The 10,753-nt window shown below is 32.9% G+C and overlaps 1 protein-coding gene across 3 annotated transcripts in view; it reads left to right on the top strand.

Annotated features, from left to right (window-relative positions):
• The first annotated feature begins 5,140 nt into the window (after window positions 1-5,140).
• The window catches only part of LOC106459881 (transcription factor Dp-1-like), a 106,143-nt gene continuing 100,530 nt past the window's right edge, over window positions 5,141-10,753 (top strand). The window contains exon 1 of one of the 3 annotated variants that reach the window (XM_022386450.1): window positions 5,141-5,225. The gene's annotated coding sequence lies outside the window, so the exon portion shown is untranslated. Of the gene's footprint in view, window positions 5,226-5,498; window positions 5,925-8,517; window positions 8,544-10,753 lie in introns of those variants that run through there. The other 2 variants (XM_022386451.1, XM_022386452.1) reach the window with 2 other exon arrangements.

The raw sequence follows: 10,753 nt of genomic DNA, 5'->3' as shown, positions 1-10,753 counted from the left end.
CAGCAAGTAAGAAAGTGACACTCGATAGTAACCCACATTAGCTTTAGGATCGCAACCCTATTATGCAAAACAGACATTTACTTTAAAGAATCAACCAGATTCTTTAAAATATATGGTAGTAGTTTTCCTCTCTAAAACAGTGTTAATAGCTTCCTTTATAGTAACGCCATGGAATTTCGATTAACAGTTTCTTGTCATCACCCTCATACAATCGGTACAGCCATGTCAAATGTCATTATCTATGCTAATTGTTTAAGCTAATATCACGTGACGCGAACCGCTCTTTAATTGGTATAATTGCATAAAATTTAGTAAATGTGTGCTGAAATGAATAATCAATAATAACCGTACCCGTATGATTCTTTTGAAAACTTGAGCTGTAAACTGCTAATCTAGTTTGCTTGGCTTAACTAATACTTGTGTATTTGCACGTTTTTTCACTTTATAGTTTTGCTGCTCTAAGTCAGCCGTTTTTAATCCGAACGACAAAAAACTAAAAGCTGTTCACTTTTACTCTTAGGTGAAGCTGTAGTAAAAATTAGATCGATAGCTCGCGTAATGTTTTGCGTAGGTGTGCGTAACAATTTTGGTCAAATTTGAGCGGTTTTTTAAATATAACTTTGCACACGTAGCCTATATTTACACTAAATGAGACTCCTAAATGTATGTTGAAAAGATCTATAAGTCTACCAAATTTGAAAAAAAATCCATAAAAGTTAAGCATGTTTTCCTATCAAATTGCCCCCAAGTGGCACAGCGGTATGTCTGCGGACTTAAAACGCTAGAATCCGGGTTTCGATACCCGTTGTGGGCAGAGCATAGACAGCCCATTGTGTAGCTTTGTGCTTAATTACAAACAAACCAATCAAATTAAGTTTTTGTACTTTTGGTGCGAAGAAAAAAAGGAAGAAAGACAATCAAAATTGGAAATATCATATCTCAGGTATTTCGGAATGGATTACCTTGAGATTTGGTATGTGTAATAAGGGTCCAGTAGAGCACATCCACTGAAAATATATGATAGTTTGGATTACCTCAGTCCAAGGTATAGAAGGTGGAAAATTGCTAAACTATCACTTCTATTAATAACATACAGTTATAATACGACACACTAATGTGTGTCTTGATTGTTTGTTGTGTCTAATGGTATGTATTTCTGATTGGTTATACATAATTATATGTATATTACATGTACTTATCTATAATACATGTGTGTGTCGCTGTGTGTGTCTATATATATACATTGCTTGTTTGCTTGTTTTGGAATTTCGCGCAAAGCTACACGAGGGCTACCTGCGCTAGCCGTCCTTAATTTAGCAGTGTAAGACTAGAGGGAAGGCAGCTAGTCATCACCACCCACCGCCAACTCTTGGGCTACTCTTTTACCAACGAATAGTGGGATTGACCGTCACATTATAACGCCCCCACGGCTGAACGGGCGAGCATGTTTGGTGGGATGCGGATTCGAACCTGCGACCCTCAGATTGTGAGTCGAGCGCCTTATCCACCTGGCCATGCCGGGCCATATATATATATATATATACATAACTCTTCTTGTATATCTAGTTTATCTTATTACATTGTTTAACTTTACTACGTTTTATTACATGTTTTTAGTTTAATATTTCTCTTTATTAGCTCAATATTTCACTATTACAGCTTCGTCAGGAATTAACGATAAACTACAAGTTAAATTGGATTAGCGAACATCTATGAAGTACAGAAAGATTATAACGGTATAATCAATGAGAGAATAAAACATCAGGAAAATGAATTTGTAAATGCAAGGATCCAACCAGCCACTTTTATCCACACCTGTACTAGAATTTCAACCATAAATGCCATTGAATATGAAATATGGAATAGGAGAACCCAGCTGGGCTAAATATATCACTATTACTACTGTACAACCTATGACTGCAGGACATTCCTGGACTACTCCGCTATATCTCTATGCCATTGAGTTCCAGAATTTAGTTGGCCAGTTCAGCAATATCGCCCAGTTGAGAAACTAACAGACTGTGATTAAAAAATACTGGTGGAGGCATATGAAACTCAGTTCAAAATAATTTCTAAAGTTAATAGATTGAGTAGTAAACAAAAAACCTTTCATTTTACTGTCCATTTGAAGGTACCGATCTTTAAAATTTCAAACAATCTTCCAGCTGAGGCCGTAACGACTATCAAGCATTGGTGGTTGCCTTAATGAACAGATTTCGAGTGACACGCCAGAAGGATGTTTCCAAAACAAGGTCTAGGGGAAGAGTAAGGATGAAAGATTAAACCTAAGCAGAAATGTTGGAATACGTGGAAATGTTTTTCCAGTTATCTTACTTGGATAATCCATGTAGAATAATGGTTTCTTTGACAATGCCCAATTCATTGTTTCAATAGTGAATGAGGACATGCAAATTAGATTAAAGCAATAGACGTACATCTTTAAAAGAAGCTGTACACGTGGCAATAGAACTTGAATCAATTAATGTCGCAAATAAACAACTAAATTCACTATCCAGTAATTATGTACTTATCAGATGAAATAATATGGAAAAATCAACTCTCTCTGATAAATATATAGAAGATCTCAAATGATTTATTAAACAACTGTTAGCTCTAAATGGAAGAAGTAAACTATAGTTCAAAATGGGTTTCAATTGTATCTTAAGAAACTGCTCCCTAAGGATGATAAGAGAAGGAAACCTCTTATAAGTGTGGGCATTAAACCAGAAACTGAGATGAAACAGTCGTTTGTATTGAACAAAGGAGATGAGATCTTGAGGTTGAGAACACCATCTGCTCCATATGAGGTAATAAGTTCACTGGGTAAAGAAAACACGAGTTAATGAATTCATTGACGTAAAGCCTTGCAAAATGTTGATCGCTGCTGGTTTTAGCTACAAAATTTTCATCCCCATTTGGCAACAAAAGATGGGAAATTACCTCCAGAAATGGATTGATGGATCGATGCAAACAGCAGGTGGATATAGAATTTTAGTAAGAGGAAAAGTAGAAGTCACTCTCGTCATGGGAAGCTTCTCTAGAAGACAATATGATGTGTGGTTACCCACATCGAGGAGGAGTGAATAATGGGTACTGACTGCATGCAGAAACATGGGTGAGAGGTTAGACTAGTTTCAAATAGCTTTATCGTTTGCGACCAGGAAGTCCCCAAGCATTATACGACGATTATACCAAAAGAGGCTGGATTTCAAGTATCAACAAAGATAAATGCAAATGGTAATAACGAAAACAGTTAATATGAAGTGCAACAGAGTAAAATCCAAAAGAATAAGTGGTCCAAACCAAGAGTCATCCCTCCTGGTTATCTTTAGAAAGATGTTAACGGTAGAGCAGCCTTAACTTAAGTGATAGCTTCATCAGAAATCAGTTGACCTGTCGGAGAGTCTGAGATTCCTGTCGAGACCACTTTCAGAGTATTACTAAGGTGGAGTTGCTGGTGGATTTCTTTGAATATATATCTGGAGAAAACTTCCCCCTTAATAAGACAGCAAGTGACTGTGAAGGACAAGAACTCATCCCATCCTTTACCATAAGGCACAGAAAAGAAAACAACCAATTTAGACACTATAAGTCAACAAAGAAATAAATAATGCCTTGTTGGTCAAAATAAAAATTGACGTAACGTTCACGTGATGTCTTGAATTTTCTAAACAGTTGTGGAGAGAATATTGTAATGAAAGAAGAACACAAAAGAATTCTTGATTAGTTAGTAGCCCTCCAGTCGCCCAGCGGTATGTCTACGGACTTATAATTTCGATGCCCGTGGTGGGCAGAGCACAAATAGCCCATTGTGTAGCTTTATACTTAACTTCAAAACAACAACCTTACTTGTAAGATATAAGAAACTCCAAGTTCAGGTTTACGTACAGATAACAATACGGCTTTTGTAGCTTTGTGCTTTACTTTAAACAAACTAGTGAGTTATTAATTCAGTGGAGTGCTGTAATGTTTTGAGTTTGTGCCGTAGATATTTGAGGAAATTTAACAAGTACATTTGTTTTGCTATTCAGTACATAGCTCGCAATAGATTATAGATGCTGTGCTCACCACGAGTATCGAAACTCGATTTTTAGCGTTGAAGACGCTCGGACTTTGAACCACCGGGAAGTTACAAGTTCGTGACTATTAAGTTTTATTTATGAATTAGGCCTATAGTTTGCCTATCGTTAGTTTAGTGAAACTATATAGGTTGTAAGACTTTCAGTTGAAAACTAAACAGTTTTCTTTCATTAGAGGACTAGACTTTGCAATATTTTCTCGAGCTCTTTCGTATAACATCTTTTGATTTAAATATGCATTTAGACTCATAATGTATCATAAAACTGAACTAAAGAAACTTTTGGACTTCTCTCGAGTTCAAATATTTATTTTTGCATAGTACTAGTAGTCGAAAGCTCTACAGCAATAAATATGTTACTTTAACAAAAATCCACAATTCTCTTTAATTTATATATTGTTACGACAGCGGTAGTCACGTGACGCTGGTAACACGTTATGATATTCTAGAAGGATCGGGGAACATCAGGAATAATCCAGTATGTGCTAGGCGCCCTCTATTCCTGTATATAAGTGCGCTGGATAACGTGAGACAAATTAATCGGAATTGAATTGCAGACAGGCATAGATAAAGACGTACAATTGAGTCAAGCGTGGTAGTGACTGTAAGTAAGTGCGTGAATCATTGTGAATTATAGCGTGTATTTAAAGTGACTGTGGAAATTAAATGTATTGCAGAGTTGTATTGAGAAAGAAGAAACTAGTTTTATTTAAGGAAGGACTTGTATTGCTGAAGGTTTTCGGAAAATTAACAAACGAACACAGAGACGTAACAATATTTTAACCAATTTGTTTACGTTCATCTCTGCTCTTTACGGAGTAGAACATGTTATTCTTCATGCTGTTTCAGTTTAAGTGAGATCACTACATTGTATCCACTATATATTTTATTATATATATATTATTATTTTATCGGTTTTTATAAAATTAGTTAAACAGGTTTATATCAACCTGTATTATTCTCACAACATGTGTTTATAAACTACTATTGAAATATGAAGTTTGCTTTTCGTAATACATTAATCCTGTACTCATGCGCGTTAAATATCTATAAAAGTCTTTACTCAGGCAAGAACGCCATTATTAAGTTGAAATGCTGGGTGGAAAACAATGAGAAGCGATTTATCGTTTCAGACGTTATAACTGTGGTAATTGAATTTACACGATTTTTAGATTAGAAAGAATATGGGTGTAAATTTAAAATGTTTATTTGAATTACATATTGTATTTTTATGATTCCTTTTCGTAAGCTTAATTTTTTAGGAAGACCACAATGGATCATTCACGCATGCGCCAAAGTATACCTGTCTGTTTTCATGTGTGTCTTAATAGTAATACCCAATCAAAAAAGAGATCTCTCAACTACCGGCAATCTTAAACCAAGTAGCCACTTGAATCAAGATTAACATGTGAGACATAGCGAGGGGCTTCCAAGTTCCAATGCAAAGATGTATTTTTAGAAGGTTTTAAATTATGACTTAAAATACATTCCAAGCAAAATCGCTGGGTAAAGTATTAAGTAGGAGAAAATGGCTGACAAAAATGTTTAGTAACGCAAGAACTTGAAAAAATTTTTTTTTAAAGTTGGCTATACAATATACTAACCAAAGGTTACACATTTGAAGTTGAACTTTAAATTAGAACACTAGAAGTAGAAATTGAACTTGTAGTGTCGCATTAAATGATCAATCTAACACTGCAAATTCAAAGTAATTTAGCAATACCAGTACCAGATGAGTATGCACAGGGCCACATCACATTCACAATGTCTTTTAGTTTTACAACATTAACACTAGCAGTATAGAATATGGCTAATGGATGACAGATGTAAACAGTAAAGACTAAAGGTAAGAATAGCATTAGCAGGTTGTGTATGTGATTCTTTTGATTTTATGCTATGCAGTTGGCATATTCATATTGTATGATTTGACTTTGAAACTAAACAAATTTGAGTTTGACTCAAGCTGTGCTGTAGACTTATGTAAAAAAAAAAGAAGTTACAATAACGTTGAAACAAGAAGATAATCAGTTGCACTAACATTTTAATCTTGCATGTTGAATTCTTATTAATTGTGAATTTAATTTATGTTAAAGTCTGTTTTGTTAAGTGAAGAAGATTAACCGACTAAGTTAAGAGATATGCAGTTTGAGTTAATAAAAGTATAACATTAATGAGTAATGCATTTATTATGATTTAAGGTATGAAGACTTGGAAAATCTTATTGTTTGATAAAAATATGGCCTATAAACTGTATAAGTGAGAATAATTGATAAATGTTGTGCAGAATGAGAAAGATTTATGTGATTATGATAAAGTGTTAAACCTTTACTTTAACTAAAGTAAAGGTTTGAAAACATATTTACTGATATGTCTGGGTAACACCATGTTACCAAATGTTACAGATAGAGCATGTGAATGTGCAGAAACTAGGATCTTTATGTCTAAATTAAAAAAAAAAGTGTGGACTTTAGTTTAATTTTGACTGATATACACAATATTATATATTTACCACAAATGAGATAAGTTTATGAAAAACTATAAATGCCAAAATTAAGCCCAAATTGCTTACAAAGGAAATATTAAGGAAAAAGCATTACAAATTTAGAAGAATAAAATGGATTGCTAAATTGCAAGTTTTAGAGGCCTATAAAGTTACTAGAGAAATAGTTAAAATAAGTTATTAGAAAATAGGTGAGAAATGGTTGAAAATGTTAACACTGATAGTAAGGGATATTTAAGCATGCTTAAGGGTTTTGGCTGATTATTACAAGGTGGCTGAGAATCTAACTTCTAAGTGCCTTTTATCATCAGTTTCTTACCAGGGAAGATAAGTGGATTCTGCAAGTATTTCTTTATCTGAGAGAGTATCTGATATCCTTGAATGAAGTTTGGACTAATTAAAGCCGATAAGATTCAGTATTAGAAAACTGGTGGATGATAAAGCACGTGGATTAGATGATATTTATCTTAGGATAATGAAGGAAACAAACTGCAGTTTTATGGACCATTCAATTCAGTTTTTAATGAATCCATTAATAGCTAAGGTGCTGGACAATTAGCCAATTTTTAAGAGTTATAAGAGAGAGATAATGACCAAATAATTACTATTCAGTTAATCTTACTTCAGTGGTTGAGAAATTACTAGTCTATTATGAAAAATATGCTGCAAAAGTTTAGTCAAGTTTCTTAATATCAAAATTAGTCAACATGAATTTTGGAAGGGCAGGGTGTGTCTTCACAGATTTGCTGATTTTCTTTAAAATATTTAATCTAGATATGGATAATGCAAAGAATTTAGTGCATGTGAACTTTCAAAAGGCTTTTTGTAAGGTGTCATTTATGTGATTTAAGTGACTTGTTAGGAAATTGTATATTGGGTAGAAGATAAGCTAATTAATTGAGAATTGATTAGGTGAGAAATAGCAGAAGGTTATTATTAAAGGGGTGTAGTCACAGGGTATTAATGTCAGAAGTGACTTCAAAGTTCAGTGTTAGGTCCTCTGATCTTTGTATTGTTCTTTAATTACATTGATTATGCCAGTAAATTAGAAGTTTGTAAATGATATTTATTTCATAAGTATTTCAAATCAGAATATATTAATGTTAGAGGGAAGTAAAAGTCAAAGCAACACAAGTATAAATGTTAAGAATGTCTGATACAAGTTCATGTACATATTTAAAGTTACATACTAATTGTTTTATATGTTAATCAAAGTAAGTTGTGTTTTTATGTTAACACAATGTTAATTAGTCTTGTAGCTTTGCTGGAAAAACAAGTTGATGAGGAAAAATTCTGGGCATAGCTGTTATAAAATTTCTAAAGTTTCCTACACAAAGCTTATTAGCTAATGATAAGGTAACTAAGATTTTAGGTTCTATACATTCAAACATTAAATACAAAATGAAAGAGGTCATCAGTTCACTCTGTATTTTGCTGATTAGGCATCATTTGGAATATTGTATTCAGTTTTGGTTAACTATGTAAGAAAGGGTGTTGAGCTGTTGCAGATGGTTCAGTGAAGAGTTGTAAAGATTCCAGGTTTGGAGGTATTATTGTATAGAGATAGGTTGAAATCTCAACATATTTTCAGTGGAGAGAACAGTTTGAGGAGACATAATTGTGGACTTTTATGATTTTTAGAGATTTAGAATTCAAAAATCCAGCTGATGTTTCCATGAAAAGTGATTCAACAGTAAGACTAGAAGACATAAGTTTGAGGTAAAGAAAATACAAACACAACTCCAGTTAGGACATTATTACTTTTCTAAAAAGGTGGTTGTGTGGGTTCATACAAGTTAAAAATAGAAAAGTAGGTAACCAAGAGTCCAAATCACCCCTTATTATCCCTTGGAAATGAAAAAGTTCAGAGGCAGATTACCAAATGGATTTGTGGTTTGAAAAGTTTTAGCTGTAAAAGACTCAAAGATTTGATCTTGTTTTCTCTGAAGCATTGAAGAACTAGAGGTGATATTATTTTTCTTTTTTAAATATATTAGTGCTATGGTAACTTACTTGCAGGTTGCTTATTGGGAAAATATCTTTTTAATGTGGAATGGTGACTTCAATAGGCAGAATGGCCTTCTGCCACATTCTCTTAAGTTTAATTTCAGTCATTTAAATTTGCGCTATATTTTTTGTGTATGTTAGGAAATAAAAATCTTGTTGTAAAAGGAAAAATGTTTTATTAAATATTTTGTCATTTTTGGTTTAAAGTGTTTTTTTTGTTTTGTTTTTTTACATATTTAAATCTTTTATTAATGTTATGTGTATTTCTTATTATTACATAATTATTTTGAATTTTGCAGAAAACTTAAATCTATTTTAATATTTGCATAAATTGATTGTTAAAACCAGTTTATGAAGTTACTTTGTGTTATTTTCTTTTCTTATTTACATTAATGATATTGATAGGTTGTGTATTTTGGCCATGGTGACATTATAACATGACAGTCATTCTCACTATTCTTCAGTAAAGAGTAGCCCAAGAGTTGGCAGTGAGTAGTGTTGACTAGCAGCCTTCCTTCGAGTTTATCACTTCAAAACTAGGGTCATCTAATGCAGATAATACTTGAGTAACTTTGCATGAAAATTCAACAAACAAACCTTATTTATTAAAGGATACTGACTTTTGAAAAGGTTCTGAGGACGAATGTTAGTGTTTCTCACGATGGAAGAGTTATCTTCAAACGACAAATAAAGATTTCTTAACTTTTTTTCTCTTGAGAAAGGAAATTATTGAACGCTAATTTCTTGTACAACAAGCCACTTACATAGAAAATCAAAAGGATGAAGACCCCTCTTTTTTTGTGCTTTATTCTGAAGACAAGAGAACACAAGTTTAAGATTTGAAATATGTAGGTTAGGCTTCAGTTTAGTCATCTTTATTTTTTAAAGAGAGTGATTGGCTTATACAATGAGTATCCATTGGCAGTAGTGAAGGCCAGTGCTTAACAGGAATTTAAGAGTGGAATCAATGATATCCTAGAAAAAAAAGGGCGGGGTTAAATTTTTACTTTTCTTCAGGGTGGGTGTTTGTATGTATATAAGGACAGTCTTGAAGGAGCACATGTTCTCTCCTGTTTCATGTTGTCGTTGGTTATTGATGCTACACAATCACTAATAGTATTTCATTTTTGTATCTAAGATTAATAACTTGAAAAGGTAATCTTGATTGGAAATAAGTTTTTGTTCTAATGAAAGATAAAACAATTGTTCTAGAAATAACCTAGTGGAATGTTGACATCAAAACTAGTTTACATTCATAAGAAAGTAAACATTTCTTTCCAGGTTTAATGACTTAATATTTGGACTCATGATTTAAACAGTGACTAAATTTACATTTAGACAATTTCACTGACTTTAATGGATTGCAACTGGCTTTTGAAAAAAAGTCAACCCTACATATCTAAAGTTCTACTGTAATAAAATTTCACTGACTGTGACAATAAATATCCTCTGATAGGCAAATAGTTCTTTTTGTGGAAGATCAAATTTTAAAGAAATAGATATATGTGTGTATTAAAACAGCTTAAAAGGACTTCAAGAGATTAAAAGCTTTGACCATGTTGAAATATCCATTGCATTAAACCAATGAATAGGTTCAGTTGAAACTAGTTTCTATTAAAACAAAATACATACGTGTATAAATATTATGTATGATAGAAAACTTGGAGTTTTCTTCTTATTTCCTGAAGGTTTAGGAAGATAACACAGGCCTGCAATGGTTTTATTGTTTTGGAATTTTTGCATGTTCTACAGTAATTCCTGTACAATGAATCTGAAAATGATATCCATTTTTCTCCATCACATACATATTTTTCACAAAACATCATATGTACTTCTACATAAATTCGATGACGAGGAACCCACTTTGAGACTAATAATGGCTGGAGACGGCTTAAATGGGTAATGAAGAAAAACTTTAATATAAGTTTAACATGACAGCAAATGTACAACGTTTCGACAAGGGTTTGTCATCATCTTGTTCCTGATGATGACAAAACCTTGTCGAAACGTTGTACATTTGCTGTCATGTTAAACTTATATTAAAGTTTTTCTTCATTACCCATTTAAGCCGTCTCCAGCCATTATTAGTACTTCTACATAAGTGAATCATTTTCATTGAAATTGGGTCACATTTTGTTATGCTTAAAATGTTGACAACCATTGGCTAT

Source organism: Limulus polyphemus, unplaced genomic scaffold, assembly GCF_000517525.1.
Source record: "Limulus polyphemus unplaced genomic scaffold, Limulus_polyphemus-2.1.2 Scaffold674, whole genome shotgun sequence".
In the NCBI taxonomy this organism is placed as follows: Eukaryota; Metazoa; Arthropoda; class Merostomata; order Xiphosura; family Limulidae; genus Limulus; species Limulus polyphemus.
The sequence above is the reverse complement of the archived record's forward strand: the minus strand, read 5'-3'. Positions and strand labels throughout refer to the sequence as shown.